Source organism: Myxocyprinus asiaticus, chromosome 15 (assembly GCF_019703515.2).
Source record: "Myxocyprinus asiaticus isolate MX2 ecotype Aquarium Trade chromosome 15, UBuf_Myxa_2, whole genome shotgun sequence".
Lineage (NCBI taxonomy): Eukaryota > Metazoa > Chordata > Actinopteri > Cypriniformes > Catostomidae > Myxocyprinus > Myxocyprinus asiaticus.
The window spans coordinates 34312222-34339427 of record NC_059358.1 but is presented as its reverse complement, the minus strand read 5'-3'; the positions used below and the strand labels follow the sequence as shown (position 1 = coordinate 34339427).

General features: G+C 41.5%; 1 protein-coding gene and 1 pseudogene across 1 annotated transcript in view; one reads left to right on the top strand and one right to left on the bottom strand.

Moving 5' to 3' along the window:
* Window positions 1–27206, bottom strand: part of LOC127452486 (syndecan-2-B-like) — a 662603-nt gene that overhangs the window by 155583 nt on the left and 479814 nt on the right. The gene's annotated exons all lie outside the window — the stretch shown is intronic.
* LOC127452687 (serine/threonine-protein kinase ULK4-like) overlaps window positions 1–27206 on the top strand; it is a 258846-nt pseudogene that overhangs the window by 99841 nt on the left and 131799 nt on the right.

Here is a 27206-nt window from a genome sequence, read left to right as displayed (position 1 = left end):
TATTGGAAAGAAACACAACATCCATTGACTCCAATGAAATGAGTTTGGAAAGTGCTATAGGTAGGTTTTATTTAATTTTATTTCAGTAATCTAAGGTTTTCTCAAATCTTTTTTGTTTTTATTGTGTGTTTTTATTTATTACTCTCTTTATTGTTTTTTCAACCAACCAAACATTTATTGTTCAAAAGTGATTACTGTTTTATGCTTTTACGCTTTCAATTATCATTTCTTCCACAATTAACAGGTCAGGCATCATCTGAGGAGTTGATCAGAAACACATTGTCTGCGGTGGAGGCTATTTCCCAGCATCCTGCCTTGCTCAGCCTCCATCAATTCACTGTGAGTATGCATTCCGCACTGCTCTCTACAGTAAAGATCTACTTTCAAGTTTTTTCTCTTCCAATTCTTTAACTTTATTAACATGTTTTTAAAAGTGTTTACAAAGTTGTATTTCTTTTTTGCCTACCCGATCTTAAATGCAAGAGTGTGTATCTGTGTGTGCAAGGTGCTGATAAAAATGTTCCAACAAAGTTAGTCGCTAAAATCTCTATTTGGCTCAATGCAACCATTTCAACCTTCCCTCAGTTAGGACGGACTCAGAATAAGCAAGACAGAAAACAGTTATATCAAGCTGTGTATCAGAGCACAGAGGGCCACGTTCACATCCAATCCGAGATCTCACATCTTCACGCCTGACGGAGCAACAACTGAGACCTGTGCTCAACTCTGCCCAGCACTGTTATCCTCACAAACCTCTCGGCAACCGGAAATCACTCAGGGGCACCTGGAGTTTGTGTGTGTGTGTGTGTGTCTCTCTCTCTGCGTGTGTGTGAGTCTTTTGTAATGAGTATTGATGTGCGTGCTGTAGGACTGATGCATCAGGAAGCTTTTAGAGGACACAGGTTCTCTGATACACCATAATAGAAGAGCTCCCTAATTACAGTTTGCCAGGAGTTTTTAGATCCCATTCTACACTCTCAAAACACACACACATACACGCCATAGAGCATGTGAATGGGCATAACATAATGAAACTTGTTTATGTGAGGGTTACAGAGGCTGTGTTTTAAAACCTAGTGAGTTGTATTCAGAAATGCTGTCTATGTAGGCAGCTCACTAGATTTGATTGCAACAATGATGTTGTCTTGGTAGGTGCTTGCTAAGTTTTACTCTAACAATCGAACATGCATATGTTGCCCATAAATGTCATCTAGTTAGGCAGCTCACTAAGTCTACTTTGAACACATAAGCACTCATATGATTCCCAAAAAAATGCTGCCCAGGAAGGCAGCTCACTAGGTATGGAAATACAGCCAAAGTTTACCGCAGCTAACTGAAAGTAGAGTTTACATGAAAAATGAATTGTACTAATACAATTTGAATGTAACCATACAATGAAATGCCATACTCTTTTAGAACACTGTCCACAGTTTATACTTTAAAAGGAATACCTTCACCGAAACTAAACTGTGCAAAAAGTATTAGCATTATACTGACATTTCACGTCAAACATCTCATGAGTAGCGTGCAAGAGATCAAAGTCATGCCAGAGGTTTTGCACCTGTACAATGCATACAGCTCAGTGAAGAAATGTTGTCTTATAATAGACACATAAGGAGAATAAAATCGATAGATAACCTTTACAATGTGTTTCTTTGGTGTTCTTTTCACTTGGAATCACGGTGAGTGAAATGCTTTGTTTTAGGAATGCCCATAGCCATCCACATTAAGACACCAGTGTGCAAAATCTGCTTCCGTGCACCTTATTGTAGTTGGTAATAATCGTAAAACCCGATTCTAATTTTCAAAAGAGCTGGTGTAAGGCCTTTTGTTGTAACACACTTTCTGTGATCAAAGGCCAGAGCTGACATCACATTTCCATGCAAATTGGAGTTGTTCAGGGTTCGCTCTCTCTGTCTTTGGCTTCCAGCTGTTTCGGTTTCAGTCACACTGTGTGTGTGTGTGTGTGTGTGGTCTGGTGAGACTGCTGACATATGAGCCCTGTAAGCACATGTAGGTGAGATTTCTCACTTTCAGAAAAATGCTCTTCTCTCATTGTTCTCCAAGGTTGTGCATTTGATTGTACCGCCACTGGCTTCTCTGGCCTTCAGTAAGAACGGTGAGAACACACTCCAGCTGTCAGCCATAGAAAGACAAAATATACATTCAAAGTTAGAAGATTCTAATAAGCACTGATACTTGGAGTCATACTGTTTATAATCCATCCTCCCATCCATACATATTTTAATAGGATCTATGACCTCCAAATAGGCATAGGAATCGAGCAGAACTTATTGATTCTGGTTCTGATTCTGATTCCATTTAAAGGTTCTGATTCCTTAAGTATTCCATTAACCACAGAATAGCTGTTTCTAACAATATACTGTACTTAATTAATATACTAAAGAAAAACAATACTACTTTATCTACTACTACTACTATTATTATTATTATTATTATTATTATTACCATTAATGATATTTATTATTACCATCGTTTTTTTAGCACCATTTTTAACAACAAGAATTCTGTTGTAAATGTAATCTTTAAGTCAGTCAGCAATTGCACTGGTTTAAGTGTTACAATCTTTAAGTACACATAACAGTAACCATCGGACATGACAAAGGTTATGAATCTCTGTTCAGTGAATAATCAAGAACAGCGTCAACAGCATCAACAGATTCATTTGGGTGATTCAAACATTCAAACTCATGAGTTTTTGACTGATTCAAAGAAAAGAACCTGTTCCCAAATCAGACTACACTGGCTGCGCTGCAGTGTAGCTGAATAATGTGACACGAAACACTGTTAAACAGATGTTGAAGAACCACTGATGAAGCCGAATAAAAAAAAATAAAAAAAATAAGAACCAGATCTTAATTCCCAACTCTCCCTGTAACTTTACATGTATGTCAGTGAGTAAATCTAAATCTAACCCTTCTACTCTGTGTGTGTGTGTGTGTGTGTGTGTGTACGCATCTCAGTGGAGTGGCGTATCGTGAGTTTGTGGGTGCTGTCAGAGATCACGCTGCTGCTGCTGAGCCAAGAGGAGGTGGAGGAGAGCGATGGAGGGAGAGAAAGTGAAGGATAGTTGGTTGGCGAAGGCATCTCCTCAAACTGCCACAATAAGACCACTCATCTTCAGTTTGAGCTCTCATTCTTCTCCTTCATCCTCTTACGTCACCATCCATCATTACATTACCATCTTTACTTTCTCTTGTTTTCTCTCTTGTTTTTATTTGCCTGTTATCATGTAGTCGCCATTCAGACTCAACAGGGTTTACAAATATTTTCTTTCAAAGTGAACATAATAGAGAACAGTATTTTTTTTTTTTTTTATCTTTAGAAATGTTCTATATACACAATAGTACAAAAGTTTGGGATCAGTAAGCCATTATGTTTTCAAAAGAATGTAACACTTCTGTTCATCAAGGTAACGTTTATTGATCAAATACAATCAAAGCATTAGTAATGCTGCAAATTATTATTACTGTTGAAAATAACAGTTTTACAATTCATTTTTTTTTTTTTTTTTGATTGCAAACTCCTTTTTGAGCTGTAATTTCTCCAGTCTACTAAGAAATCACTGAGCTACCTCATCCTTAAGAAATCATTCTTATATGTTAATTTGGTGTTTGAGAAACAATTCTTATTTTATTTTTTTAACAAAGTTGAAAATGGTTGTACTTCTTAATGTAGTGTGGAAATTGGAATACAATTTCTTTCTTACAAGTTGCTGAAAGATTAAGTGCACTTGCATTTCTAATGTTTAATTCTGGTTTCAAAGTATTCTTACTGAAATAACTTTTGCTAGAAACTCATCAGTCTGTTTTTTTTTTTTTTTTTTTTTTTTTTTTTTAGATAGCTGATCTGATAGTGTTTTTAGTTCTAAAGGTCAGATAGAGGGTGGGGACATAGTCATGTTAAACAAAATTATGGCTGGATTTGGTACAAGAAATCATGGAAAAAAATGCTTCAATGTGCAGAATATGTAACAGTTCACTCATATGATGTCCAAAAATATTGTCTAGGTAGGCAGCTCACTAAGTTTAATTTGAACTTTCACACACTCATAAGATGTGCAAATATGTTGTCTACTTACAGTAGTTAGGCAGCTCACTTAGTCTACTTTGAAATATTTTTTTATTTATTTTATTTTATTATTATTATTATTATTATTATTATTATTATTTTAGCTAGAAACTCATACAAGCATATTGTTCCTTTGAGATATCTGGGCCCGAATTCACAAAGATTTTTATCTTACCAACTGGAGTTCTCCAAATAGTTCCTAGCTAGAGTTTTTTTCCTTAAAATTTTTTCCCAAAATTGCTACGAACAAGTTTTACTAACTATTAGGGGGATATCTTAAAGGAATAGTTCACCCAAAAATGAAAATTTGCTGATAATTTACTCACCATCAGGTCATCCAAGATGTATCTGAGTTTCTTTCTTCATCAAAGCAGAATTTAAGATTTTTAGGATTTAATTTTAGGCCGCCTCCTTTAAATTTCAGGCCTCCTCCTCCAAAATGCATATTTAGGGTGCATCAAAATAATCCACACAACTCCGGTCGACAAATAAAGTTCTTTTGAACCCAAACGATTGATTATTCCCTGTGACGCACGCTCATGAGAGGGATGACGTTAGCTCGTTGGTAAGGTCACGCGTCACGTGGAGGAGGAGGCAGGAAGCGCATGATTGTTTACAAGAGAAGGAGCACTGTAGAAAAGTTTAACTGACTTTGCTGTAAATTTGTATTTGTATAAGTATATTGTTCAAAATGGTCGTTTGGTGTGTGTATCCTGGATGCTTCAACCTTCAGAAACCCCAAAGAAAATGCACACCGGGAAAAATATTAACTTTTCATCGATTGACTATACATGATCATGAGCGATTGAAGCTCTGGCTTATTGCACTGAACCTGGATATCTGTACACCCCTACATTCTCTCAAATATTGGAGGGTGTGCAGGGAACATTTTACCCCTAAGGATTTCAGACTATCGAAAGAAACAAAGGGTCGATATCTGAATTCATCGGCTGTGCCCGTGCTGTTTTTCCAGCGAACTCATGTATGTGTGAAAACTTGTCATTGTCATGCAAAAAATGTTCCTACTCCCTTAAAAATATTAATGAAATAAGTGTCCTGAGATAACTCACTGGTCTCTGTGACAGCTGTAGACTTTGCAAACAGCAAACAAAAATGTGTCTGCGGACCACTGACATTGACGCTTTTCACCTGTCAATCATTTTGCTCGTTCTCATAATGTATTTGAAGTGGATCATTGAGGTTATGATTCATAATGTTTGTCAGTTGAGGTGCCATTGTGCCACTGTTGAATTTGACAGCCACAGGAACAAACAATTCTGTGCTTTTGCTCGGTTTTGGTCTAAAAATGATTGTTGGAGGGTGGGGTTTTTGAATGAGGGGGCGTGGCTAATTCAACGGCTCAGTCACGTGAAAGCGTCAGTATGCTAAATCGCTTAAAGCACCTTTAAGGTAAGTAAAGGCAGAGTTGACCTTGTTGCTATGGGTGACGTCACATTCTGTCAGCGCACTTTCTTAAATCACCCAAAGTGATTGGTAGACAAACAGGAAACTGCTGTTTGTCAACAAATTAATTAAACAGACAGCGAGAAGTAAGCCTACATATATATTATGTTATATTATATTATGTTATATTATTGTAATGGAAAGGTTTAAAAATAACAGTGTTTGTAGTTCTAAAAAAAAAAAAAAAGTAAAGCACCACTTCATTAAGATGCAAGAGTCATGTTTGAAAGTGTTTTCCGATTGCTGAACACATCTGCATCCTGTGTTGGTGCAATTATATGAACGTGCATCCCATCACCGTATCAACTACACCGGGTAGCCCAGAGTTAGCCATGAATGCTGCCTTATTTCTGCAGCAAGCGCTCATCCACAGGAAAACATATGAATTGATGGATTATGTGTCTGGAGAGGGCATTTATAGTTAGATGGATCAATTCTGCTGAAGAATGACTGAGAAACTCCCAATTCATTCACACTACTCAGTTACATTCCTTGCCCGTCGGCTGCGACACATTCTCCAATCCACGGTGTTGCATCTAATTCGTGCTGGGGGTCCGGGGTGCAGGTCCGGCAATGCATCTAACTCGGCCGGTACCCTCCCTGCTCTGCCCCTGGACTTGTGAGGACGCCATCTCCCCGAGGAGATGTGCACACTGCGTTTTAATGGCTCTATTAACATCGCCTCATCAACTGCTGCCCAAACAAGGCTCCTTAAGTTGCACCTCTCCTCTCTCCTGCCCACTCCTGTTGTGAGCCTGGTTGAAGGATGGCCGTCAGATACGGGGCAACAATGACGAGGGGGAGGGGCGGGTTGCTCCACCACACCCCCATAAACCTTATTCACGCTAGTGCCATCTTTGATTTTTTATGGGAATGACAATGAGGCTGTGAGGGATAGACTTACCATCTCTTCACTGGCACAAACGGTATAAAGCTGTATAAATCAACTAGATCAAATTTTATTTTCCACAGCTCATGATGTCTGGAGTTTTTTGTTTACTGAATGTTCTTGGACAGATATTTTATCATTTTTTTTTGTCCACGTAACGATCCAAAAACACTTTAAACTGCAGTACAGCCCATTGAAGAGACTGTAAGTCTGTCCCTCACATCTTGCAAGTATATATGCATATGTATGTTTCTTATCTCATCTTCATTCCCCCCGCTGTTTCTCAAATGGCTCTCGCTGGCCTCCTGCACATTGTCTTACTTGGTGCTGATAGTGCCGCAGCCACACGGCTGAACTATTCAAATTGATGTCACCAATCAGAAAATGCGGCGCCAACCCCCCTGCTTGTGAGAAGCTATTTCCACTCACAATAGTGAAATTAAATTGCGTTTTCCAGCACTTGATAAAGTCCCAAAAAGCGCAGACATTCTATTGATGGGTTCCAGGCAAAATGAGATTGCAAATGATGGACATTAGCAGGTTCCGTGCGAGCATTGCCGTTCCTTTATTATCAGTTGTGATAGTAGTTCAAACTTTCCAATTATTGAGAACCTTTGGGCACTCTTGGTTTTGTGCAGATGGTGGAAAATATATGTTCTTAAGAGAATGGCGCTGAATGGTTTCTCTAAAGTGTTAATTTTATCAGTTTATTTCTAGAGTCTGTTGGCTAATGCTCAGGCTGTGGATAATGAACTAGAGTCTAACCAATATGTTTAGTTGAAACTCTTAATAATGTGCTTTATCTCATCTGAAGGAAGAGGGTTTGATTGACTAAAACTAAATGTACTATTTAGTTCTTTGAAAAGGGTGAGAGACTTTGCAATTGGCTGAATCAAATTGATCAGACTATGTAAACTACACACACACACACACACACACACACACACACACAAAAAGATTGTTTTTGGGCCTTTACCACATTTTATTTTAAGGACAGTGGAGAGGTTCCAGGAAAGATAGGGAGAAAAGCCAGCCTGCAGGTACTACCTGCCAGGTCATGTCTCTGACCCGTTCAAAACATTTACACTACCGTCCAAAAGTTTAGGGTCACTTACTCATTCTTTATTTTTATTTTTTTTATTTTTTTCACATTTTAGAATAATAGTAAAGTGATCACAACTATGGAATAACAGAAATGGAAATATGGGAATTATGTTGTGACTAAAAAAATCCTAAATAAATCAAAACTATGTTATATTTTGGCATCTTCAAAGTGGCCACACTTTGCCTAGATTTTGCAGAAATGTACTCTTGGCATTTTCTCAACCAACTTCTTGAGGTATTACCCTTGGATGCTTTTAAACAGTACTGAAGGAGTTCCCATCTATATGCTGGGCACTTAGTGGCTGCTTTTCTTAATTATTCAGTCCAAGTCATCCATTTCAAAAACATTTTTTTTTTTTTTAAATAAAATTTTAGTTTTGTAATTAAATTAATATGTTGGCACAATTGTATTTTTGTCTACAAAACTAATTTCAAACATTTAAGCATACACCTTCAGATCAAAAGATTTTTAAGATCATGAGAAACATTTCAGGCAAGTGACCCCAAACTTTTGAACGATAGTGTAAATTGAATTTATGTGCAGGGATTCCATGGTCATGGAAAACTTTAGGTAATTTTAAAATTCTAAAAGTCATGGAAATGTATAAAGTCTTTAAGGGAGAGTTCACCCAAAAAGGGGTCTCTCATTTACTCACCCAAAACATTTAAGCTCCAAAAAGGACACAAAGGCAGCATAAAAGTAATCTATACAACTCAAGTGGTTAAATCAATGTTTTCTGAAGCAATATGATCGCTTTGGAAGAGAAACGTACCAAAATGTATGTCCTTATTCACCGTATATCTTGACATCTTGCCCGACTGGAACACAGTGCAGGCTTTAAGATGGGATTTGACACTGCACGCAGTTGCCAGGTACTATGTCCCGGTATTAAAGGGATAGTTCACCCAGAAATGAAAATTCTCTCATCATTTACATACCCTCATGCCATCCCAGATGTGTATGACTTTCTTTTTTTCTGCAGAACACAAATGAAGTTTTTAGAAGAATATTTCAGCCCTGTAGGTCCTCACAATGCAAGTGAATGGTGACCAAAACTCAGAAGGTCTAAAAATGACCTAAAGGAGACATAAAAGTAATCCATATGACTCCAGTGGTTAAATCCATATCTTCTGAAGTGATTTGATCGTGTGGGTGAGAAACAGATACATATTAAAGTCCTTTTTATTATCAATCTCCACCTTTGACCAGTCCCAACCAGTAGGTGGCTGAATATTAAAGTGATAGTCACTTCCACACCAGAATTTGGAAGTCAAAGTGTAGATTTACAGTTAAAAAAGGACTTAAATATTGATCTGTTTCTCATCCAAACCTATCATATTGCTTTAGAAGACATGGATTTAAACACTGGAGTCTTATGGATTACTTTTACACTGCCTTTTGGGCCTTCAAAGTTCTGGTCACCATTCACTTCCATTGTGAGGACCAACAGAGCTGAATATTCTTCTAAAAATCATAATTTGCGTTCTGCAGAAGAAAAAAGTTATGCACATCTAGGATAGCATGAGGGTGAGTTAATGATGAGAGAATTTTCTTTTTTGTGAACTATCCCTTTAATATATAACAAGAAGAAGATGCATTTTCATTTTCTAGTGTTTATCAAACTTTTGGCGACCACAGTATATTTTAAAAGTATCCCAAAAAAACTCAATCGTCTGCATTTGTGAAACAGCCCAACCTGACATGAAAACCATGAAACTGTCAACATCGCTTCAGAAAACATGGATTAAACCACTCAAGTAGTTTTATGTTTTAGTTTTTACACACTTTTATGCTGCCAATATGTTATAACCTTTCCCCGCAACTTTGTACGTATGAGGTACCAGCTATGCATCTGTTTTAGGGAGGGACCACCAACTCACATAACACATATATATAACTAAACCAGATATAAATCAAATGCAACAGTAAGGCATCATAAGTCAATAAATGGGTTTTTGTAGTTTTATTTAAAAGAAGTGTGGAATACAGCATTATAAAGCAGCAATGATAAATAGACACGAACGAACACTGATTGAATGACTGTGAGATACACAGAACAGATGCAGTAATTATGGATGTAAAATTAACAGTCCTTGAACCCTTGGATATTTACACCAGTGTATAATGGGGAAGTAGAACAACAGTAACTGAGATTTTAATGAGTAAAAAAAAAACCTTATCTGAGATTGTCCATTTGAAAGAGGAGGCGATACATTGATGGAGATGATGGAGGTGTAAAAATGTAAATCTGTGAATTTAGTGATCCGGTAGCAATAATTCAAAGTAATCCAAATGAACAGTTACATCAATATAATCCTCATGCTTGTGATTGAAAACAATCCATAAGGTGATATAGCACAAATGTTCATAAAGCTTAAGAATAAAGGTAGAAATAAAGAGTCCTTCTAAGAATAGAAGAAACAAACTATTATTAGCAGTGGAACCAGGTAATAACAGAATTCAGGTACAAACAAAACATGGGCAGCAACCACAAACCATTACAAAAACCAAACTAAAGAAAATACACATCATGAAAAATTGAAATAAATCTTACATTTATTGAGCATGAAACAAAGGTTTCCTTAGATAGATTCTTAGATAGTTACAAACAATAGGTAAGCCATGCTTCCTTTGCCAAACACATCTCTCTTCTTCTACCACTCACCTGGTTACATACCAAATAATAGGGTGCTTTGACTCCCCTTTGTGATGGGTGGTAGAATTACATTTGGAGTTACCTAGTAACAGGTTGTGACTGTTACATACCCCCTCCCTAAGAAGAAAGCTTGCCATATCCATAACAAGTCTTTAAATTCTGGACATAGAAAGTTTGTATATTATTAGAATCATCAAGGAAAGATACAGAATAATTAACAGGTCCGAGCATTTTAACAACTTTGGCGGGTCCTTTCCATTTAGCATCTAGTTTTGCCATATAGACTTCATCTCTGGAAAGAGGATGAGCCCGAACCCAAACTTCATCTCCCACCCAAAACTGAACTGTTTTGCAGTGTTGATTGTAGTAACGTTTCTGTTTATCTTCGGCTCTTTCAATGTTTTCTTTTACCAGATTTATTGGGGTCAGGAGGTCAATGTATGGCTCTCTCCATTGGTCCCTTCAACTTATGTCCCAGGGCTACCTCTGCAGGTGTGAACCCCATGCTCTCATGCCAAGCTGTATTGATAGCAAAAGAAACTCTGGAAGACACTTATCCCATTGATGATGTTGATCCCTATACGTAGGAAGCAATCATCGTTTTGAGGTTTCTGTTGACACATTCTATGAGGTTGGTTTGTGGGTGATATGTGTTGGTTAACTTCTGGATAACACCCCACTACTTGCATATTAAGTTGAGAAGTGAATTGCACCCCACAATCAGACACTAAATATGCTGGTGTTCCCCATCTGGTGAAAACCTCCTCCGCCATGATCCTGGCTATTTGAGGTGTCTTTGCTGTTTGTCAAAGTGGCAAAGGTGTCTTTGCCACTTTGAACAATAGTCCACAATAACCAAAAATATTCATTTTGTTTTGTGCTCCTAGGGAATGGTCCCATTAGGTCAATTCCAAGCATGTGCCTGGGTTAAACAACGGGAGTGGATTGTAGATGAGCAGATTATTTGGAGAGAGAAGGCTTGTATTTCTGACAGGTAGTGCATTCCTTACAATATTTCCATACGTCAGCTCTCAAACTAGGCCAATACACTATATCTACAAGTTTGAGTAATGTCTTCAATCTTCCAAGATGTCCACTGTGTGGACTATTGTGTGCATAGTGCAAGAAAGTCTTTCAGTGACTTGAGGGAATGACTGGCTGTAACTTTTGCCCTGTTTGCCCATCAGGTGTACTGCGAAATATAAATCCGATTTGCAGTAGATAATGAACTCGTGAGGTGTCATGAGCTATTTGTGACTGTGCCTTACTGACTAGCTCTTGTATTTCTGGGTTATTCTGCTAGGAAATGGCGATTTGAGCAAGATTTACAAGGATGCTGGTGGGTTGTGCTGTGGTCTTGGTAGTTTTAAGGTAAAGTGGGATGATCATTAATTCTGGATAACACATCTGGTACAACGTTACATTGTCCTTTGCAATATTTGACTGTGAAGTGAAATCCTTGTAACCTTAGTGTCCAAAGGGTGAGACGTGATGATGGTTTTGGATGTTGGAAAACCCAGGTCAAGGCTGCGTGATCTGTTATGACTTCAAATGGACGTCCTTCTAAATATGGCCTCCATTATTCGACAGCCCACAGTACTGCCAAGCACTCCTTTTCTGAACCTGAATATGCCTTCTCCACTCCTCGCAGCAGTCTGGAGGCATATGCTATGAAGTGCTCCTCTCCTCCTGATTCCTGAGTAAGAACTGCACCTAAACCAAGCTCGCTTGCATCAGTCTGAACTGAGAAAGGTTTAATCAAATCAGGTGGTATTAAGACTGGTGCCTGTGACAAATCATGTTTAATGGAGTCAAATGCATGCTGGCATTGCTCTGTCCATAACTAAGTGGAATTTTGCTGTTTCAAGGCTTGCAAGGGTGCAGCTTTCTCTGACAAATGTGGTATGAATCTATGGTACCATTCAGCTCTCCCCAGGAAATGTTGTACATCCTTCAGTGACTGAGGTGTAGGGAAAGAAGTGACTGCATCTACTTTTGCTAGATCTGTTTTTATGTCATTGTCTGAAAAGATAAGTCCTATAAATGACAGTAATTGTTGCATGAAATTACATTTGTTCAAGTTGAGAGTGAGACCTGCTTCATGGAAATATTGGAAAACCTGGCTGAGATGGTGAAGATGTTCCTGCTCACTTTGTGAAAACACAACAACATTGTCAATGTAAATGAAACAACACTTGCGTTTGAGCTCTCTCAATGCATGTTCCATTAACCTCTGGAATGTTGCAGCTGCATTCTTCAAACCAAAGGGAAGGCATAAGAATTCATAGAGTCCTGACGAAGTAACAAAGGCAGTTTTTTGGATGCTTTCTGGCTCCATTTCCACCTGCCAATATCCACTCTTTAAGTCAAGTGTGCTGAATACTGTAGCTCCATGCAAAGACTCCAGGATATCTTGAATTTGTGGAATTGGATAAGCATCAAGGTGTGTTTTAGCATTCAAACCTTGGTAATCTACGTGCAGTCGTGAGTTGCCGTCTTTCTTCAGTACCACCACCACTGGTGAAGCCCAAGGGGAAACAGAAGGTCTAATGATTTTTTTGGCTAACAAATCATTGATTTCTGTCTCAATGAATTGTTGCTTGTCTATTGAAACCTTATAAGAACGTTTTCTGACTGGGACCTTGTCTGTGGTGATAATTTGATGTTTTAGCAGATTAGACTGTCCTATTTCATGAGTGCAAACTGCTGGCCACTGTAACATTACCTCTTCCAACTGGGTCTTAAACTGTGGACTGGTATCGGCTTGTTGGGTGAGGGATGGATGGATTGAAGTGTTTCATCACGAATTGGAGGCGTGGGTAGGGTGGGAAAGTTTCTTATTCAGCAGTTCCTACTGTTGAGAAAATGCTGTACTGAAGCCTTTCGGAAATCTAACTTTAATACTGAATTCAAAAAGAAATCCATGCCTAGGATAATCAGCACAGTCAAATCTGCGTCATATATTCTGTACAATGTCGGCTCCATCTGATGTCCCTGAACCTCACATTTCCATTTTACTTTACTGATGGCTGTTTGTTTCTGTCCATTGACATATAGAAATATCTGACCACTACTAGGTTGGAATGGCTAATTTTTGCATTATTGCTTCCAATATGATTTTTGGATGAGAGATAATCTGCTACCTGTATCCACCAATGCTGGGAAGTGTCTGTCTTGCAAGATGATGGGAATTGTGACTGACTTTATGTCAGACAGCACTGAATTATGAATGGGCTGGACTATTTGGGTATTAACGTGTGGGGGTCTATGTTGTATATCTTGAGGAGATTGGTGCTTCTTCTTCTGCTCAGCTCCGTTAACCTGATTCCAATATCTTTTAGACTCATCAAAATCCCTATTTGTGTTCCTGTTCTCACTAGCTCTCTGACATCCCTTACAGTTCCTTTTAACAAACTTGCAAGAAGGGGATTGCAATTCCTCAGAATAGATTGGACGATATCTTTCTCACCCATATCATCTCTCCACCTCAAACTTTAGGGCTCAATATTGGAAAGCAAAATCCCTAATGCTTTCTTTCACTCCATGCTTCCTCTCCTGTAGTCTCCTAAAAGCGACATCTTCATAATCTTCGATTAGGAATGATTGCAGGAAAACTTCTCAAAACTGCTTCCAGTTTTGAACATGTCTGCGTTCCACAAGCCACCAGTCTTTGGCAGTACCCTTGAGCACAGCAGTGAGTGAAGCCATATTTTTGCATTCACTGAGGGGATGAACTGCAAAATATTCCTCACATCGCTCAATGAATGCTATTGGATCTTCACCCTGAGTGTTACAAAAACTGGGAAAGTCCAGTTTCACTGGCGGGTTGTGTTGTACGGAGGTTTGGCTTTCTGGTAACATTAATGGACAGCAATGAATGGTGTAGGTTTTGTCTTTAGAAACAGGACAGGGTATGGAGGTATTTGGATAATGTTGCTCAGGATTAGATATAGTCAGAGTGAGAGATTTGAATTTTTGTTCAATTTGAATGTCAGTCTTTTCAAACAGTCGATCATAGATGTCCTAAGTCCTGTATGGTGAGATCAAACTGTTTCTTTATCCTTTCACATTCATGGTCAATATGGTAATTTACTCTTTCATCCATGGCTCTGCATTTACACTCAAACTTGGTAAGGGAAACACAATCACTCACTCTCTGGTCGTTTACATTCAAACGGCCTTCCAATTAAGTAATTCGCTCCGTGAGTCGTTCTACAAGTGAAATCATTGAAGTGAATGGGTTGTGGTCTGGTTCTGGTTCCTCATCAGAATCTGGAGGCGGTGGTAGTGGAAAATCTTCTGGGTTGTCATCATTGTCCTTTCATTCTCCTCTTCAGAGTCAATATACAGATCATTGAACGTGTTAATCAACTCTCTGTATGGTTCCCTCCTGGTAGTGAAAGTTTCAGATGAAAAATCCAGCCCGGGCATAGACCCATCCTCAACCATTATGGCTTGCCATATTGTCTGAAATATATACTGCACAATAAATATAAATGTATACGTTTTCAGGTCCCTGTTCGGGCGCCACTCTATAACCTTTCCCTGCAATTTTGTACGAGTTACCAGCTATACATCTGTTTTAGGGAGGGACCACCAACTCACATAACACATATACATAACTAAACCAGATATAAATCAAATGCGACAGTAAGGCATCATAAGTCAAATAAATGGGTTTTTGTAGTTTTATGTAAAAGAAGTGTGAAATACAGCATCATAAAGCAGCAATGATAAATAGACACGAACGAACACTGACTGAATGACCGTGAGATACACAGAAGAGATGGAGTAGGTATGGCTGAAAAATTAACAGTCCTTGAACCCATGGATATTTACACCAGTGTATAATGGGGAAGTAGAACAGTAACTGAGATGATTTGCCAAACACATCTCTCTTCCTCTACCACTCACCTGGTTATATACCAAATAATAGGGTGCTTTGACTCCCCCTAGTGGTGGGTGGTAGAATTACATTTGGAAAAACGTAGTAACAGGTTGTGGCAGTTACAATGTCCTTTTTGAAGTTTGAAAGTTTTGGAACCCATTGACTTGGACAAAACACATCATACACTATATTGCCAAAAGTATTCGCTCATCTGGCTTTAGATGCATATGAACTTAAGTGACATCCAATTCTTAATCCATAGGGTTTAATATGACATCGGCCCACCCTTTGCAGCTATAACAGCTTCAACTCTTCTGGGAAGGCTTTCCACAAGGTTTAGGAGTGTGTTTATGGGAATTTTTGACCATTCTTCCAGAAGCGCATTTGTGAGGTCAGACACTGATTTTGGACTAGAAGGCCTGGCTCGCAGTCTTCGCTTTAATTCATCCCAAAGGTGCTCTGTCGGGTTGAGGTCAGGACTCTGTGCAGGCCAGTCAAGTTCTTCCACACCAAACTCGCTCATCCATGTCTTTATGGACCTTGCTTTGTGCACTGGTGCGCAGTCATGTTGGAACAGGAAGGGGCCATCCCCAAACTGTTCCCACATAGTTGGGAGCATGGAATTGTCCAAAATCTCTTGGTATGCTGAAGCATTCAGAGTTCCTTTCACTGGAACTAAGGGGCCAAGCCCAGCTCCTGAAAAACAACCCCACACCATAATCCCCCCTCCACCAAACTTCACAGTTGGCACAATGCAGTCAGACAAGTACCGTTCTCCTGGCAACCGCCAAACCCAGACTCGTCCATCAGACTGCCAGATGGAGAAGCGTGATTCGTCACTCCAGAGAACGCGTCTCCACTGCTCTAGAGTCCAGTGGCGGCGTGCGTTACACCACTGCATCCAACGCTTTGCATTGCACTTGGTGATGTATGGCTTGGATGCAGCTGCTCGGCCATGGAAACCCATTCCATGAAGCTCTCTACGCACTGTTCTTGAGCTAATCTGAAGGCCACATGAACTTTGGAGGTCTGTAGCGATTGACTCTGCAGAAAGTTGGCGACCTCTGCGCACTATGCGCCTCAGCATCCGCTGACCCCGTGGCTGAGTTGCTGTCATTCCCAATCGCTTCCAGTTTGTTATAATACCACTGACAGTTGACTGTGGAATATTTAGTAGCGAGGAAATTTCATGACTGGACTTGTTGCACAGGTGGCATCCTATCACAGTACCACGCTGGAATTCACTGAGCTCCTGAGAGTGGCCCATTCTTTCACAAATGTTTGTAGAAGCAGTCTGCATGCCTAGGTGCTTCATTTTATACACCTGTGGCCATGGAAGTGATTGGAACACCTGAATTCAATGATTTGGATGGGTGAGCGAATACTTTTGGCAATATAGTGTATATCACACATTTTGTATAACGGTTAGAAAAATTTGTATGCAATTAATACCAATAATTATTATTTTTAAAAGTGTTACCATGTAATTACTATATAATTACCTTTGCTAAATTATTTAGGAATTCTAATGAACAGCATGTATGTAATGTCTAGCTGTTTTGTGGAGCATTGTTCATGTCATTACTATTGTAATTCTTACAAGTAATAGATATTGTATGGGCAATGACACATTAAGTTAATCTTGTATAATATTGATCTCCCATTTTTAATGTTTTGTGCTAGTCTTGATGAGGGGATACCATTCTACACCAGTGAAGTGTCCTTGCTTCTACTCAAGGGTGATGCCCTCTGTTAGTGGAATATTGGACTGGACATTTTGTGTGTGGGAGCTGTCTGTGTCCTTACTGTTCAGCCTGTGCAAGTGTCATGAATTGTATGTATGTGTGACTGGCTATTCTCTCAGCACTGTTTATGTGAGCAGCTCAGGACTGAAAGGTTTCTCTCTGTGTGAGCATAGCAATTTCTTCGGCTACAAACGTTGGCCCCTGACAGCACTGTAGACCCACTGAACAGATAAGACAAAGATGGATGGACAAATGGATGGTTTGAGAGTGTGGAATCAATGTTGAGGATCTATTGTTTAGTACACCAGAACAAAATAACTTCCAGAGATGGACTGTGGGAAAAATCACACCCTACATCTACTCTGATAGTGTCTCTGCCCCAGAGGGCCGGTGACAGCAGTAAATGTCATGGCTGTTGTGTGATATTACAAGAAAGTGAGGGGAAATGAGGAGTGCATGGTCACAGCTATCCTTGTTGACTGATTGGAGATCAGATGAACAGGTCTGCAAACATAAAGATTATGTGCATACTTTCTCTTATTAGATGCTTTTGTGTCTTTCGCTGACATTTACCTGTGTAAATGCCAATCTATGCACATCCCATTTCCATGAAAATGCTGCTTAGCACTGTTACAGTCGCTGTAGACAGAATTTTTTTTTTTTACGTGTTAATTGTTCTGTGATTTAAGCCTAGTTTTTGGGACAAAGAAAAGAGCAGATGTAAAATTCACATTTAAGATGGCAGCAATGGCTGGAGTAAACTTTATCTCTGCTGATAGGATGCCAATATTTTTACACATTGGTTGCCATCAATTAAATTCTTGTCAGTTTTAGTGTGGATCAGGTCTGCCCTAACCTGACAGGCCTGGTTGGTTATCACTTTCTATAGACCAGAGTTCTACAGGGGTGAATTTCACAAAAAATATGTGCTGATGACATATCACCCTGCAACCAAAAGACAAACACATAAGAAATTATATTTCACATTAAAAAAAAAATGAAGCCTGTTTTAGGACCATCAAGATAATTTGCATTGTGACTTTTTTTGATTTATTATTTATTTATTTTCATGAAAATTAACCATTACTGTATTCTCATTACCATTATGTGTCTGTAAATTTTACTTTGGAGTTTTTTTTGGAGTTCCATTATTCTCAATTACGGTACGTGTCCACTGACAGGAAAGAAACATACCCAATACTGCCAAACAATGCCAGAGTTCTGCCACTATTGGTTGCTGTTAAATATACAGAGTGTGGTTGATTTTAGTAGTCTGATTACTTTCGACACATAGTCATCATTTATGCACGATTACAGTAAAAAAATAATAATAAAAAAAAACCCTATGCTTATTTTTCTTATCCCAAAGTATACATACAGCAGGGTTCAAGATGCCAGATGGTGCCCCGTCCCTGAGAGAGGAGGTCCTGCCTCAGGGGAATCTGCCAGGGAGGGGCTGTTGCGAGGAGCGTGTGATCCGAGAACCAAGCCCCAAACACCTCTAATCTTTGAGAAAAGGCCAATGAGAATTGGCGAGTGGAATTTGCATGCCACTCCCCCAGACATACAGGTATAAAAGGAGCTGGCTCGCAACCACTCATTCAGATTTTTTCTTCGGAGCCGAGCGGTTGTCCGCCCCCCATGCTGTGCCTTCTACCTATGGGTACGAGGCCAGCCTGGCTGGTGCTGGGGGCGATTTGGGGATTTCAATGGGTGTGGTCTCGCCGGGTAATTCCCCACGGACCTCCCGTTCCCCAGCACGCTCGTTTGCCCCTGTCGAGCGTGCCTCACAGCCAGCCTAACATCTCTCTCAGGGCTTGTGAGCAGGATGAGTCCTTGATTGTTGCGTCGGAGAGCGCACTGGCGATGTTGGATGCCGAGGACTCGACTGGGCTGCCACCTTCGTGTCTACCTGCCCAGTCTGAGGCCGATGCAGAGCTGACCACCATGCTTGCCTGGGCCACCGTGAGTGTCGGGTTGGACTGGAGCTCTCCATCCTCCCCTGAGCCCTCGCGGCTAGATGACTGGTTCCTGGGCTCGGGGCACTGCTCACAGCCGCGCCCCTCCGGTCCCCTTCGGGCCGGAAGTGCACAACGAGTTTACGAGGTTCTGGAGGGCACCTTTTTCTGCCCGAACTCGACTTCCCAGCTTGTCTACTCAAACTACCCTCGACGGTGGGGCGGCCCATGGGTACGCGGAGATCCCTCAGGTGGATAAGGTGGTTGCGGTGCATCTCTGCCCGCAAAATGCCGCCACATGGCGGGATCGTCCGGCGCACCCCTCCAGGGCCTGTAGGACTACGTCATCTCTGGCGACTAAAGCCTACAGTGCTGCTGGACAGGCTTCCTCTGCCCTGCATGCCATGGCCCTCCTGCAAGTACACCAGGACAAGGCACTGAAAGAGCTGCACGTGGGTAGTCCTGATCCTGATGTGATTCAGGGCGACGAAGGTCACGGCACGAGCACTCGGGCAGGCGATGTCCACCTTGGTGGTCCTGGAGCGCCACCTGTAGCTGAATCTGGTCAAGATGAGGGACGCCGACAAGGTTCGCTTTCTCAATGATCCCAGATTGGCCTATTTAGCAACACTGGCGAGGACTTTGCCCAGCAGTTCTCGGCAGTGAAGAAGCAGACTGAGGCGATACAGCACATCTTGCCCCGGCACAGCTCAAGATCCCATACCCCGTCTGCTCCCTGAGGGTGTCCTCCTGCAGATATCACGACGACCGGACTTCGAGCACCTGCGACTTGGACGTCGCGAATGCGAGCCCCCCGTGCGCCCGACCGCACCACACTCACACTCACGGCCAGACGGTTGTGACGAGTTACGAGGATGGTCAAAAAGTCCCTCCTCCCCCATCGCCGACCTCCCCCGACACCGGGTACATGGAGCAAGGTAAGTGCTTTGAGGGCCCCCTCAGCGCAGCCAGACGAAGCAAGGCTCCTCGACATGGTGTCCCCTGCTCCCCCCACCGCGAGGCCCCACCCATAGGTATGTTAGACACGATTGTCCCCTTAGCGCCCCTCGCCCGGAGCTTGGACGCATATTTAGCGCTTTCCAACCCATCGCGATGGCTGGCCAGGACCATCCGACTCGGCTACACGATTCGATTCGCCAGGTACCCACCCCGGTTCAGTGGCGTCCGCTTCACCTTGGTGCAGGGTGAGAATGCCACCACCCTGCATGCGGAGATCGCAACCCTTCTGCGCAAGGGCACGATAGAGCCTGTCCCTCCAGTCGAGATAAGGAAAGGGTTTTACAGCCCTTACTTCATCATGCCAAAGGAAGGCTGTGGGTTGCAGCCAATCTTGGACCTGCGAGTTTTTAACTGGGCCTTACACAGACTCCCGTTCAAGATGCTGACGCTGAAGCGCTTTTTTTGCCATGCGTCCAGCATCAAGATTGGTTCGTGGCGGTAGACCTGAAGGATGCGTACTTTCACTTCTCGGTTTTACCTCATCACAGACCCTTCCTACGGTTTGAATTGTCATGGGCAGGGGTTCCCTTACAGCAAGCGTCCAGGCATGTCATGGTTACGACAGATGCCTCCAAGATAGGCTGGGGCGCTGTGTGCAATAGGCACGCAGCCGCTGGCTCCTGGACAGGACCGTGACTGTGTTGGCATATCAACAGCCTTGTGTTGTTGGCGTTACTGCTCCCCTGCAAAGGCTTTTGCCATTGATCCAGGGCAAGCACATGTTAGTCTGGCCAGACAACATGGTGACGAGGGTGTATATAAACCGCCAAGGCGGCTTACGTCCGAGTCGCATGCCACAACTCGCCCACTGTGTCCTCCTCTGGAGTAGTGACGGAGGTCACTGCGGACCACTCACATCCCAGGCGGCCCGAACCATACAGCGGACGCTCTGTCGCGGAGGGTGATGCTCAGGGGAGAGTCGAGACTTTGTGCAAGGTCAGAGAGGATGAGGAACAGGTCACCCTCGTGGTGCCGTATTGGCCCACTCAGACTTGGTTCTCGGATCACACGCTCCTCACAATAGCCCCTCCCTGGCAGATTCCCCTGGGGCAGGACCTCCTCTCTCAGGGACGGGGCACCATCTGGCACCCATGCCCAGACCTCTGGAATCTCCATGTCTGGCAAGCACTGGACGGGACATGGAAGACTTACCACTGGCAGTGGTAGACACAGTCACTCAGGACAAGGCTCCCTCTATGTGGCAGCTATTTGCCCTGAAGTAGCATTCGTTCACAAATTGGTGTTCTTCCCGAGGCGAAGGCCCCCAGAGATGTGCAGTCAGTCAGTGTTTCCCTCCCTGCAGGAGAAGCTGGAGGGGTGGCTGTCCCCCTCCACCTTGAAGGTGTATGTGGCCACCATCGTGGCGCACCACGATGCGGCGGATGGTAAGTCCTTAGGAAAGCACGATCTTATCAGGTTCCAGAAAGGTGTCAGGAGGCTGAATCCTCCTAGGCTATGCCTCTTTCCCTCATAATCTCTCTGTGGTCCTTTTGGACCTTCGGAGAGCCCCGCTTGAGCTACTAGAGTCAGTCGAGCTGAAAGCCCTCTCTTTGAAGACGGCCCTCCTGACTGCACTCACGAAATCCATCAAGAGGTTTTGGGACCTGCAGGCGTCCTCTGGTAGCGACACCTGCCTGGAGTTCAGTCCGGAGTGTTCTCACGTGGTCTTGAGACCCCGACCGGACTATGTGCCCAAGGTTCCCACGACCCCTTAGGGGTCAGGTGGTGAGCCTGCAAGCAAAGCTGCCCCAGGAGGAGGCAGACCCAGCCTTATTGTTGCTGTGTACGTTGTGTGCTTTGCACATCTATTTGGATCGCATGCAGAGCTCTAGATGCTCTGAGCAGCTCTTTGTCTGCTTCGGCGGACAGCGGAAAGGGAACGCTGTCTCCAAACAGAGGCTTGCCCACTGGATCGTGGATGCCATCGCTCTGGCATACCAGGCCCAGGCTGTGCCCGCCCCTTTGGGAATATGAGCACACTCTACAAGGAGTCTGGCATCGTCGTGGGCACTGGCCAATGGCACCTCTCTAGCAGACATCTGCAGAGCAGCGGGCTGGGCAACACGCAATACCTTTGCTCCGGGTTGAGCCGGTTTCGTCCCGTGTTTTGTCAGGTATGAACAGGTAAGTTTGGTAATTCGGAACAGCTGGCCGGGTTTATCACTTGCGTATAGTGCCTTTCCTCTCCATGAGGCGAAGAAGTGCGCTTCTTCTCCCATGCGAGTTCATGAACCGTGAACCCTGGATGTCCTTCCTCCTAAGCCCTGTGGCTCGCGAATTCGGTGGAGGAATTCGCAGCCGGACCCACTATGGGTACTAATATGCCCTGTACTGGAATAGGTGCTCCACAGGTGCCGGATACTCCGGTAACCCCCTGTGATGTATTTGCGCAGTACGGTCTCCCTGTCGGCAGACCCGCGTGTCTGCTCCCATGCTAGTTACGTCGCTTCCCCCCCTCTGGGATGTGGTGAACTACATGACGACTTGTGGGACATTGGGGGAGGTTACGTGCAGACTGATGCACCTGCTATTATGCATGCAGCAGCTTGCTTGCACCTGCATTGGCAGTTCACATAACATGGTCCAGCTGTTGTGGCGTTTTTCTAACCCCTAGTGTCACTACATCGACACAACGTCGAGTGAGTGACAGAAGGGGAACGTCTCGGTTACTGTTGTAACCTCCATTCCCTGATGGAGGGAACGAGACATTGTGTCCTTCTTGCCACAACACTGTACTATCCGCTGAAATGGCCAGGACCTTGTCTCGGCTCCTCAGCACAAAACCTGAATGAGTGGTTGCGAGCCAGCTTCTTTTATACCCGTATGTCCGGGGGAGTGGCATGCAAATTCCACTTGCCGATTCTCATTGGCCTTTTCTCAAAGATTAGAGGTGTTTGGGGCTCCCAGGAGTGACCCCTAGTGTCACTACATCAACACAACATCTCATTCCCTCCATCAGGGAATGGAGGTTACAACAGTAACCGAGACATTCTTGTGTGTTTTGTTCATGCTTTGTATCATGTCTTTTATTTTGAAATTTAGTTTAGTGTTTCCTGTCATGTGTTTTGTCATGTGATTTTCCTGGTCTTGTCATGTGACCCTACTGTTTCATTTATCTTGTTCCCATTGGTTTATAGTCATTGTCTTCTTATCATGTTCATTAGTCTTGTCTTTTCATTGGTTCATGTTTAGGAGTCTTGTTATCTTGTTTATTAGTTCTGTCCTGTCATTGGTTGTCTTGTTATCAGTTCAGTCTTGTCATTGGCTGTTTTGTTATCTTGTATACCCTAGTCTGTGTATTTAAGCCCTCATGTTTGCCATTGTCCTTGGTCAAGTATTGTGTGAATGTATTTTTGTTTGGTTTGGTTCTCATTGTATTGCTTTCATAGTCATAGTCATAGTCATGGTTCTTGTTTCTTGTTTCTTGTTCATGGTTTTTGTTTTGTTTTGGATACTTTCATGTTTTTAGTTAATAAACTGCACTTGGGTTCTCTACTTCATCTTCATCTCAACACTGTCTTCACTGTTCTTTTCCTGCTCGCCTGCCTCATCGTTACATATGCCATCCCAGATGTGTGTGACTTTCTTCTGTAGAACAAACATTATGATTTTTAGAAGAATATTTCAGCTCTGTAGGTCAGTACAATGCAAAAGAATAGGTGCCAAAATGTTGACACTTCTAAAAAACACATAAAGGAATCATAAAAGTAATCCATACGACTCCAGTGTTTTAATCCATATTTTCAGAAGTGATATGATAGGTGTGGTTGAGAAACAGATCAATATTTAAGTCCTTTTTTGCTTGAAATTATTCTCCTTGCCCAGTAGGGGGCAATATGCATGAATAATGTGAATCACCAAAACCACAAGAAAAGGTATGTGAAAGTGATCTGTTTCTCACCCAAACCTATCATATTGCTTCTGAACATATTGATTTAACCACTGGAGTCTTATAGATTACTTTTATGCTGACTTTTGGCAACCATTCACTTGCATTGTATGGACCAAAGGAGCTGAAAAATTCTTCTAAAAATCTTCATTTGAGTTCAGCAAATGCAAGAAAGTCATATACCTATGGGGTGACATAAGGGTGTGTAAATGATGAGATAATTTTAATTTTTGGGTGAACTATTCCTATAAGGTGCTCGAAATAGCTTTTAAAAATGTAAGTACTGGAATACCTAGAAGTTATTCCAAGAATTGTTATGACTGAAATATAGTAATATGTAACAATAGTCCCTTTCCCACTGCATTAACTAAAGACTTTTCCCCAGAACTAATACTGTACTTTTTGTAATTTTTGCACATGAGGAACTATAGTTCTTCTTAGCCATTTAGAGGAATTTTAGAGGGACTTTTTAGCTCCTAATCTGCCCCAGAAGAAGGACTGTGGAAGGTGTTGCAGCCTGTGATTGGTCAAACACGTATTACACACAAAGCAATGAGATACACGAAGAGTCAGTAGCTGCCATGAGTTAAAAAACTTGTAGCTGGTAGCCTGCTACTCAGAGGATTGCACTAATTTTCCAATTCCCATAACAGAAATAATCCAAAGATTATTGCCTGTTTCACATATCGTGTGTGCGAGAGGTGAGCAGCGCTGCTGTGTGACTTCAATGGGAGAGTTTTCATAGCATCTTTACGGTTTGTTTTTACTGTTTTTCGAGTAATACATAAATTATTTTCCTGGGATAACAAATATAAATAATAAGATGTTTATCGAGAGTAGGTAAAATAAACTAAACTGTCATGAAATCTAATTTACATGAGGAAAGTGTTGCATGCCTGTTACTGTGTGGTTAACTTTTTTTCAGTCACTGGGTTCCTCCCATTGCTATGTGCGTGAGTTTGTGAATTAATTTCGGGGTCGTAATTTCATTAAGAGACAAATAGTCGTGTGACATGCATCTAGTCTACGATCAGATGTGTCGCGTGTGCTTGGCTTTAGTATATGTGTGTGTTTTTAGCATCTGTCTCTGGTGCGTGCATAAGCGACACTGCACTGTCGCGGTTTATTTGAGAATCAATCCAGAATTGTTGGAGAAAGAATAAGGAGAATACATTTTTTGCTCCCACCTCTAGTTTTTTATGTTGAGTCATAAAAGCCTTTATTGTAAAAGATTGTGTCGATAAATAGGTCTATAGTGCATTTTTAACATGTTGTCCACTGCATTCAGCGTGTGCTGCATGGTTAAAATGGCATCTCATCTCACCTCTCACAATGGCTTAGGGACATAGCACTGTGTGGCTCATGCACCCAGTGTAAAGACAGTAACCTGAAGAGAAGACACAGTTTGTGCAAAACAGCCCTAACAAAAGTGTAGCTCCGATCGTGGTGTCCTCCAGCTGTGTTGTTGGCTGCGTCCGAAAACTGTAAATTGCTGCCTTCGGTGGCTGTATACGGAGGTAGGATAAAAATAAGTTGCTTTTCAAACTGTTTCGAAAACAGTTTCCATAAGAGTTCCACTCATTCAAAAAAACACTGTCAGTTAAACCATTAACTGATTAGGCAGCAAGGCATCTACTCACATTTTTGGATGCAGCTGTTGATTTTGTTGTTGTTTTTGAATTGTATGCGCAAACAACGTCAGTAGAAAAAGGTCGACACTAGATGACATCACTACAGTGGTTAGTTTTGTGCGTGAGAATGCAAGAGGGAAAAGTCTTGTTGGGTTTGCCGTTCCTCTCAAGAGTTCTCATCTAGAAAGTTGCTAAGGAAAAAGTACCGGGACTGTATATGGAAAAGTAGCTAGTGTGATTTAAGCACTGAATCCACCAGGATCTTCAGCAATATTGGCAACAGAATTAGGGATGCACCGATACCACTTTTTCTCTATCCCGATCCAAAACCATTTTTTATTGTATTCAAACTAAATTGGCAGCATTTGTGGTATGATATTGATTACCACAAAAAAATGATTTTGACTCGACCGTCCTTTTCTTTAAAAAACAAAAATCTGGGTTACAGTGAGGCACTTAATGTGGAAGTGAATGGGGCCAATCTGTAAAGATTAAAATACTCACTGTTTCAAAAGTATAGCAACAAGACATAAACAATATGTGTGTTAACATGATTTTAGTGTGGTAAATTTGCTTACTAACCTTTTCTGTGCAATGTTATAACCACTGATATATACACTACCAGTCAAGAGTTTTGAAACACTCAATCTTTATTATAATTTTTTTTTTTTTTCACATTTTAGAATAATAGTAAAGTCATCAAAACTATGGAATAACATAAATGGAACATTGGGAATTATGTTGTGACTAAAAAAAAAATCCAAAATAAATCAAAACTATGTTATATTTTAGCATCTTCAAAGTACTCACCCTTTGCCTAGAATTTTCAGAAATTTACTCTTGACATTTTCTCAGCCAACTTCTTGAGGTATCACCCTGGGATACTTTTTAAACAGTATTGAAGGAGTTCCCATCTATATGCTGGGCACTTATTGGCTGCTTTTCTTTATTATTTGGTCCAAGTCATCAATTTCAAAAACTTTTTTTAAACTTTTTTTTTTTTTAGATTTAGAATGAAATAAATTAATATGGTGACAATTATATTTTTATCTACAAAACTAATTTCAAACATTTAAGCATATGCCTTCAGATCAAAAGATTTGTAAGATCATGAGAAACATTTTGGTCAGGTGTTTCAAAACTTTTGACCGGTAGTGTATATACAGTTGAAATCGGAAATTATATACACTTAGGTTGAAGTCATTAAAACTCATTTTTTAACCACTCCACAGATTTCATATTAGCAAACTATAGTTTTGGCAAGTCATTTAGGACACTACTTTGTGTATGACATGAGTATTTTTTCTCAAACAATTGTTTGCAGACAGATTGTTTCACTTTTAATTGACTATATTACAATTCCAGTGGGTCAGAAGTTTACATACATTAAGTTTACTGTGCCTTTAAGCAGCTTGGAAAGTTCCAGAAAATGATGTCAAACCTTTAGACAATTAGACAATTAGCTTCTGATAGGAGGTGTATTGAATTGGAGGTGTACCTGTGGATGTATTTTAAGCCCTACCTTCATACTCAGTGCCTCTGTGCTTGACATCATTGGAAAATCAAAAAGAAATCAGCCAATACCTCAGAAAAAAAAATAAATAAATAAATAAATTGTGGACCTCCATAAGTCTGGTTCATCCTTGGGAGCAATTTCCAACCGCCTGAAGGTACCTCGTTCATCTGTACAAACAATAGTATGCAAGTATAAACACCATGGGACCAGGCAGCCATCATACTGCTCAGGAAGTAGATGCATTCTGTCTCTTAGAGATGAACGTAGTTTGGTACAAAAAGTGCAAATCAATCCCAGAACAACAGCATAGGACCTTGTGAAGATGCTGGAGGAAACAGATAGACAAGTATCTA